This window comes from Etheostoma spectabile, chromosome 2 (assembly GCF_008692095.1).
Source record: "Etheostoma spectabile isolate EspeVRDwgs_2016 chromosome 2, UIUC_Espe_1.0, whole genome shotgun sequence".
In the NCBI taxonomy this organism is placed as follows: domain Eukaryota; kingdom Metazoa; phylum Chordata; class Actinopteri; order Perciformes; family Percidae; genus Etheostoma; species Etheostoma spectabile.
Window position 1 is genome coordinate 13,993,500 of NC_045734.1, and position 9,444 is coordinate 14,002,943.

Below are 9,444 nucleotides of genomic sequence, written 5' to 3' on the forward strand. Positions count from 1 at the left end.
CACGGTAGCTATACATTTGGATTTCTCTCAGTTTCAATGCCTCAAGAAGTCCAAACACAACAGCCAGAAACAGACTGCGTTGACAAACTACCAGGTATTTAATATAGGCACAGGATGAAGAAATCAAGAGAACTCATTACACCCATGTATAAATTATGTCCTCAAAATAACCGAAGGCACGATGAGGATCAAATCATCCATCTGATTTTAATCAAACTCGTTCCTCCTAAACACTTTTTTTTCTTCACTTTTATCATTTGTCAACATCTCTTCACTTTCCCTCTGTTCCCTGAAGAGGGCAGTGTCGACGATGCTTGTTAAGAGGCTTTCAGTCAATTAAATTTACAGGTGTATTCCGTAGACCCAAAGTTGTTTCTTAACATGATAAGAACCAGTTCTCCAAATGCCATAAAAGAAAAAACACCTCACATCTTTAATATAAACAGGATTTAGCTGGTATTTGTACGGTTTTATTGTTCATACTAACAATTGAAGTGGCTTGACGTGCTGGCTCAGTATGAACTCACTCTCCTCGCCCTGTGTGCCCTTGAACTGACTGTGACGCGTATTCCCCGTTGTTGTTTTTTGGTTTCATCTCATCCTAAATTCAAGACGTCTTGCTGAGTTTACTGCCCTGTAAGTGAAGGTAGGAGATAGAAACGTCAGTCTTTTGCACACTTGTATACGTGGCGTTAAATTCCTGACCCCCCAAAGTCTCAGATAGATTTTACTTAACGGCCCTGTGGTGTGCACAAACCATTAGAGATCATGTTTAATTTGATGGGGCTTTATAAATTAGAAAAAGACTCCAACAAGGCTTTATGTCTAAAAGCTAGGCTTATGTCTGTGGGCCGGGCTCTTTTTTAAGGTGGTGATTTGTAACCGTTGATGGATTGAGTAATGGTATTTGTGCTAATACATTTGTACATCGAATGAATCAAAATGAGCCTTTTACTGGGGTGAAACCACAATTACACCAGATTGGGAGAGTCCACAGTCTCACTGAGTTTTTGGCAGCAACTTCCCATATAATCCCTGACATGGCATAGACGCCTATACATTTTGAGTGGGGCCCTTCAAATGGGATTTCCAAAAATCACTTTATTTAACCCGCTTTGAGAGGCTTGGCATTGTTTTAAGGAAAACATACTGTGTGAATAGGAGAGGAATATGAATGCAAAGAAAATAAATATGGAAATGATTACCTGGGTGATTTTTGAGCATGTGTGCTTGAGTGTGTCTGCGCATGTACAGTAGGTGTGTGTGTGTGTGTGTGTGTGTGTGTGTGTGTGTGTGTGTGTGTGTGTGTGTGTGTGTGTGTGTGTGTGTGTGTGTGTGTGTGTGTGTGTGTGTGTGTGTGTGTGTGTGTGTGTGTGTGTGTGTGTGTGTGTGTGAGAGAGTGAGGTTAGAGTACTGGGGATCAGTATTATGGTTGGACCGTGGCCATTGTGATTACTACAGAGGTGCAGTATATTCGTCCCTACAGAATCCAGAGTGAACCCTCACTTCAGCTTCCCATGTCTAAACACACGGCTACACTCGCTGTTGTGCAAGCAAATGCATGAAGACATCTGTTCAGAATTCCTGGCTTTAAATGAGAGATGGTGGTCACTGTATGACAGGGTACTGTTTATTTTTGATAGAGCCTCTCTCTACATTCCTTTATAAAGCTCGGCCAATACGTTCAACTCGCTTTACAGATATATCCTACATTTTTCAAGCTGTGCTCCGCATTATGTGATAAGCTGCAAAATTGGAGGAAGAGATGGGGAAGGTAAATAGAAAGGAGAAAGGAAGGGCAGTTAAGTAAGAAAAGAAGTGTTTAATCTGAGCACGAGTGTGTGTGTGTGGACATGGATGCAGAGACCTGGAAAGCTGCACTGCTGTGCAGGGAGACACCAAGCCGCTGCCGATTTGAACAAGTCTTTCATTACTTGTGTTTTGTCCAGCTGGTTCCAACTGACCCCCCCTCACGCTCCCAGTCTGTCTGAGCTGTCTGTCTTTTCTGCATCTGGGTAGGTCTTTAGGATGGGGCTCAGTGAGACGTGTGTTATTGTGGATGTAAAAGGTAAAAAGGGTCTCTAAGGGCTTAAGCAGCACAGGAGCAATAAGGAGGATTATCATTAATTCTGCACAAAATAATGCATATAATGCACACACACACACATGCCATTTGGGGAGGGTGAAGGCACACTGTGGAGGGGGGCTAGAACGTGGAGGGTCATTTTAAGTGGAGGTGCACTGACCTCGCCCCAGGGAGGATGAGGGGAGGGAGAGGAAATAGCCAAACTAAAAACACATGCAAGGTCAAGTGTAGTCCTTCATCTTGTATATAATGGAGGAAAAAGCCAAGAAAGAACGATGTTGCTGTGAGACTTATCAGTCTGGATGTTTCTGTCCTCTTCTACTTGTATTTTACGTATTATTTCTGTTTATCTAACTGTCTGTCTGTCTTACTGTTTTTTTTGTGTGGCCCGGACAGCTTTGTCCTAGAGGTGAAGGGAAGCACTGGGTCTCTGTTTTTGGTAACGTCAGGGATTTATTCCCATTACATAAATATTGTCAAACTTATGCCCATTGTTTCTCAAACCAACTTGTTGGCATTTATCCATGCAATGACTTTGTGCCATCACTGTTTTTCAATTGCCTTAGCAAGACAACCATTTTGATTTCTTTACACTGCCTCCCCACCAAAGTCCAATTTACAATCCTTGTAATAAAAGAGCTCTGTTTGGTTCGGCACCATCTATAGGGATTTTCACAGCCATATATCTCTGGATGTACACCTGATTCCAAACCAAAATAACATGATAAATGTCATTTTAAACTGACAAAGATCAAACTGGGATACTATTTACATATAGTAGATGTGAAAGGGATTGCTAGTAGTGATAATCGTAGGATCAACTAAATCATATAAACTTAAAAGGTGATTTCATTGTTGTGTTTGCAACTTGTTCCAGGAATTAATCTTTTAATCAATGCTGATTTCCAACATACTTTCACCTACATGCCATATTCAATTCCATTCAATTTTATTTATAGTTTCAAATCATAACAAGAGTTATCTAAAGACACTTTACAGACAGAAATAGGTCTAGACCACACTATTAATGACAAAGACCCAACAATTCCAGTAATTCCGCCAAGAGCAAGCATTTAGTGCGACAGTGGTGAGGAAAAACTTCCTTTTAGGCAGAAACCTTGGACAGATCCGAGCTCTTGGTGGGCAGTGTCTGGTGGGGCTGGTTGGGGGTGGGATGAACAGTGGAACCATACAACCATGATTTAGGTGCCACCCTAATCCAAGGAAAACTGTGGCGTGAGAAAACATAAGGGCTTTGTCGAATAACCTTCCCAAAGCTAAGTTAGTAACAAGCATTTCTGGGACATAGATGTACACAGATAGAAAGAGAGAGGAGCTCAGTGTGTCAAAAGGATATGTGTATAACTATGCTCCTAATCAAAAATTACAGGACTCATTTCCTTTGGATGTAGGACCTATAGACACCTCAAAGAAACAGTTAAAGACCCATCTGTTCAGTCTTTGTTTAACTTCTAGTGTATTATATTGTGCCTCTTGTTTTTGTGTACAATGATTATTAAGTAAATTGTGATGTTAACTCCAGAATGGAGTTATATACTGTAAATAAACTTTCCATATTAGACAATATGTGCAAGAACCTCCTTACTTTAGTTGGTCTGTTTCCCCGAGGGTCAAAATGCATGTATGAGGCTGCATTTGGAACCTAAGTTTCTAAAATGGGCTTGTTTTTAAGCATGTCATTACTGTAAAACAACCTACACTACATCAGTTCAAAACTTCTTTTGGTCCTTGTCTACAAGGAGTCAAATCTTAGTTAAACTCAAGACATGCTTTATGCCGCACTATGTTAAACACAGCACATGCCTTCTACATCTCAACAACACCTGTATAAAACTTAAGACCTCTCCTAAGGGAGTCTTCTATGTGGTGTCCTTGAACCTTTCCAAAATCCAAATTGTGCTAATTGCTGTTATGCGGAAGACAGAATGTACCCAAATGAAAGGCTCAACAAAAAACAGGTTTATTTAAATAATAAAGAGGAACAGCGGTGTGGGGAGGCGGACACCAAGACAAGGAGGTCATCAGGCTGAGATAGGATGGCGAGGGCATGAGGCAGGATGATGAGGGACCTGGGGGCTGCAGCAGGATGGGGAGGGCTGAGAAGGGATGGTGAGGGATCTCGGGGAGCGCAAGGAAACCAGGGCTGAGGAATTCGGGGAGCATAGGAGTAAGAGCGGAAGCAAAAGCAGAATGGAGCAGGGAGCCGTGAGGAGGGGAATGGCGAGGCCAGCTGACTGGAGGCAACAGAGAGGTATGGAGACAATGGCTGCAGGGAACAAACAACAAAGAGAGGTCAGGATCACAAAAATGGACAGAGACATGTAAGTACAAGGATTTTCAGGGCGCTTAAAGCGAGCGTCACCTGAGTGGCTGAGACAACGATCAAGCGAAGATGGTGAGTGGATCCGGGGTTGAAGTACTGAGCTTGATTAGATGGCTGGCAGGTGTGCGCGGCGGGAGAGGTGATGATGGAATCTCAAACAGGTGTGTGTAGTCAGCTGGCAGCAGTAGGCAGGAGGGGAAGGGGGAAAGAAAGAGGCAGGGCCAATAGAGAAACTACATGTGGAAGGAACTAGAAAACAGCAAAAACTCAGTCTGTCGACCCCAACCACAACAATTGCTTTTACTTGCTTGACACTGGGAAAAAAAAATACTGAAGCATTTCAATAATCAATAAATCAAACAATTTTATTTGTCAGATGAAAAAACGTAAAAGGTTCAATTTCCGTGAATTGTAATCCCATTAGCTCCTGACACTTGTGCATGATTCAATGGTTAGATGACATTTTACATTAATTCAAATGTTGACCATATTTTTTCTCACAAAAAACATGCATGTGAATGTTGGCTCTAGGAGGATGGACTAAGGCTGAATCCCATTCCTTCCCCTTACCCCTACCCCTTACCCCTTCCCCTAGCTTTTGCGCGTTCACGCGGGACCTAGTGCTGGTCCAATACGTATTACGAGCTAGGGGTAGGGGATAGACCGAGGGCTGTATAGCCCTTGAAACCTAGTGTGGATGCGACCTCACTAGAAAACACACAGGCATCAATGGCTGCCCGTCGACCAGAGAGACACATACATGTAAGTACTTTCAGCTTAAATAATTGATTAAAATGTTACGACAGTCTTGTTTTGTGGTCTATGCAGTCCTGTACATGTGTACTTGCAACCATGTTCCTAACTGAAACTTTTTAAAAATCGCTAGCTTGCAATGCTAACGCTAACGTTGATTTGCACAACAGTCCCACATATTTCTGCCTTGAATGGACTGTATACATTGCATAGATTGTATAGCGAAATATATATATTAACGGTCTACGATACATCGCTACGTGCTTCAAAGAACCGCCCGGTATAACAGGAGGACACAGCAGCTGGTCCAGTTTGGGGCTGGAAACGAGCAGACGTTTCCTAATTCATATGTTCATGTTGTTACCCATCATTATTGCATTGGTGCTACTATTATTGTAATAATCTGTAATTAATTCCTGTTCATTGTTCAGCACTTGTAGTTGTTGTTGGTTTTGATACGGGACAATGAGATATGTGAGGGGGGGGGGGGGTTACTGGCCAAAAGGTTCCAGACTAGTCTGGAATATCAGAACAGCTGTAGCCTAGTTAATTTGTTGTGTGTGGTCTTGTTTGATTTTTAGTTTTACACATTGAAGCCTTTTATCGTGTGTGACATGGTAGTTATGGTTCTAATAGTTGATAATGGTTCTGTAACATTATTTTATGTAACGTTTTTGCCGGTTATGTTTAATTTATCACCAATAAAGACAGATTTTTGTCAACAAAATGTTTTTGTGAACATCAATGACATTCAAAACGGTGATAACTGAAACAGATACACACACCATGTATACAGGGTGTATATGTATGTATATGTACACATGATGCATGTGTACATATTTGTATTGCAAACAGACCTAAGTACTACACAGATAAGTACTCTGCACTACCAAAGTGAAACCTAAAATAACTATAAAATATAAACACACACTGTTGTCCAAACCACACAATCAACAGACAGAGACGCCATCTTGGAGGTTTGTGATCAATTCTGTATGGTGATGTCACCAAGTGGTGTCCCATTTCATAGGGGTGTTTCACCCCTACCCTTACCCTTTGTTTCAAGGGCAGGGGTAAGGGCCAAGGGGTAGGGGTAAGACGGAGAAATGGGATTCAGCCTAAGCCCCGTTATTCAGACTAGCTCCTGCTCATCCCACTACACCGTTGGAAATGCAATTTGATTGGCTGCAATTGTCACGATTAACATGTTGATAGCCAATGACAGCTCGTTCTAACATGGCTGCTCAGGGACGTCTGGGAGCGCTTGCTGGATGTCAGGGGCAGAAATCTAAACACAGACAGGCGGGGATACTGTCATTGTGTAGCCAGCATTCTATAGAAAACAAGCATACCCAAAAACACGATGCAGGAGAAAGACGGAACCAGTTCGGCTGAAGAAAAAAAAAAAGTTTGGCCAACAAAATTAGCAGTACATTAGCATGGGGCTCAACAGTAAATATAAGAAAATATAAATAAAGAATATAAAAATGAATATAAATAAGCCAGGAATGGACTCAGATTCAGCATTTGGACCAGCTCACAAGTAAGAAATCGTCATGCTCTTAATGCTTAAATTGCACATCATAAACTATCTTACAATGTGTAGCATGTTTTGAACTTTTCTATTTCAATGCTCACTACCATGTCTACAATAAGTCGCCAACGACCTGTGTCAAGCGGATGAGTGCCACCAGGGATACAGCAGTTTAACAGCTGTCTTCATAGATCATCTATCATTCTGATAACTCTTTGCCGCTCACATGCATTTTTACACAAACAAACACTAGTAGTAAATACAACTGTGTGCTAAATACCTGCCATGTCTGACTTTGCCTGTGTATTTGTGTGCTAATATGTGCATATGGGAGAGGGAGCTGTATGCATGTATGTGTGTCTATACAGTATGTGTGTTAATGCTCTGTCTCCGAGGTATTGTTCGTAAAACAAAGATTTCCACTGCTGCACTTTCATTGATGGCCATCTGTCTCTGGTGTCTTTAGTGGAAACTTACCCTTGCTTCTGTCTCTCAATTATGTTCCTTTCTGCTAAATATATTACAAAGGACCCCCACCCCCTTTTCTGTCTCTCTGTCTAGGTAATAGAACAAGGTTTATAAGGCTCGGCAGGCTTGGGTAATCTAACCCACATGCCAATAGCGCTGTGCCCATTCTCTCCCCTGCTCTAATGACGCCAACACAGACTCTGAAATCTACGCTAGTGAGTGTGTGTGTGGGAACACCAGACCTGGCAAAAGAAAGCCCACCTCAGTCTAGGCCAACAATGAGACGTAGGAAAGTAGTTTCTCTCTTTAAATCAGTTATGATTTACACACACACACACACAAATGAATATAAGCTCATCCAACACACAGATGTTTCAGCTAATTGATTGCGAGTGTGCGTTGTGTAGACCCATTGCTCGTGATTTGCTTTTAATGTGTGGTGCGTTTTTGGCTGACACTTAACAGACCACACAGCAGTGCTTCCCCACCCACACAGACATAATTTAATCAAGAATTGAATCTAATGCAACTGTGGTGCACTGCGTGTGTGTGAAAGTGAGTGAAACTGGGCCTACAGTACACCAGAGAACATATGCCGTGGTATAATGCTGGAAATGTCTGTCAGCGACTGTGCAGATGAGTGTGGTGACTGATGGAGTGTGTGTTAGAGTGACTAATGCTGGACATGTCACACATTCACGATACTCAGCTCGCCACAATGACATCCAGGAAGGACTGCAGGAAACAAGGATGGGATGTCTTTGTGTAGATGAATTTAAGACAGAGGTTTTTTATAAGTTGGACTGTGTGTGTGTGTGTGTGTGTGTGTGTGTGTGTGTGTGTGTGTGTGTGTGTGTGTGTGTGTGTGTGTGTGTGTGTGAGCGAGACACAGACAGACAACTGCTGCATGTGTTCTTACCACAATTGGTGAGACATCCTGTAGGGCTTGGCAAAACAGCAAGAGGCAGCGTAACCTTTTGACTCCACTGCATATTTTGTGTGAGTACATATCTGTGTGTGTGCACATGTGTGTGCTGACAGGATTTACTATTCTTCAGTCCATCCTGTCATCGCCTCGTAACTCCTGGACGGGCTGCGATTCTGAAAAGAGACAGACAACCAACCAAAAATTGTAGTCTTACGTTCAATACCACATTCGCATATTTGCTTCATACTAGTAAGGTGAGCCATCAGAATCCATCATTTTATCATGTCTGGAGGAAATAATCCTCCTGACTAAATGGCATACATGAACTATTTGTATCTAGGGCTGTCAATCGATTAATCACAAATCATGATTAATCAAAAATCAATCACATTTTTTATCTGTATACTTTAAACCCTGTATACTTTTTTTAAGTGTTTAAAGCTTTTTATCATGGCCTGCCTTTGGTGAGGGGGAGGAGGGTTCTCTGCATCAGCTGTATGCTTGGCCAGCAAGTGGTATCTGAGACTTCGGTGGTAACTCAATTCCCATTGGCAGTACATGCAAATAACTTTAGTCTTGTCGAGAGAACCATCTTGAAGGGCTTTAAAACTTAACTTTCCATTCAAAAGTGGAAAAGTAATTTTGCGTTAACTTGTTATTATTGTGGTAATTTTACCAGCCCTAGCTATATCTCAGTAGATAATTCAGAAGAATTGAGATTGAAAAGCTCATTTCTGAGTTTGGAAATAATCTCATGCTGCATTCATGCAATGTCGACAGAATGGGAAGAATAGGAAACCTCCTGTATTTCACACACTATTGCCCCTAGCCTTGTTGCCACACAATTTATATACCCTAAATTAGCTACTTTTATGTATTTGGATAGATTTGGTTAACAATTATAACCAGATACAAGCAATCAATGCATATTTGTATTTGAATTAGCTGAATTAATTGGATTTGTGTTGCAATGTAATGTGTAATATAGTATTTTATTTTGATGTAACTGCCAGAGGTGGTGGCTTTGCACCAATGTTGCAACTGGTTTGTTGAAGCTTCTGCAGTTCTTTTCAAGAAGTGGGAGATATCATAGCTTTCTCCGGCGGCTTTACTTTGCTCATAATTATGGCCTAAACCAGTGTTTCTCAAATGTGTTTTACACTTACCCCTAGGGGTACTTTGGAGTACTGCAGGGGGTACATTTTTTTCTAAAATCCTAATTTAAAAATATTTCAAACACAATTCCTAAAATAATTATACTATAAAAAGGAATGAATTAAGTGATGGATTCTAAACATTTGTACAAATGTAGCATTTAAATGTTTTGTTTA

At 41.4% G+C, this 9,444-nt stretch overlaps 1 long non-coding RNA gene across 1 annotated transcript in view; it reads left to right on the forward strand.

Moving 5' to 3' along the window:
• Nucleotides 1-8,733, forward strand: part of LOC116699873 (uncharacterized) — an 18,702-nt gene extending 9,969 nt beyond the window's left edge. The window contains exons 3-4 of the long non-coding RNA XR_004334537.1: nucleotides 8,150-8,154; nucleotides 8,638-8,733. This is a non-coding gene — a long non-coding RNA (uncharacterized LOC116699873). The remainder of the gene's footprint in view (nucleotides 1-8,149; nucleotides 8,155-8,637) is intronic.
• The last annotated feature ends 711 nt before the right edge of the window (nucleotides 8,734-9,444 follow it).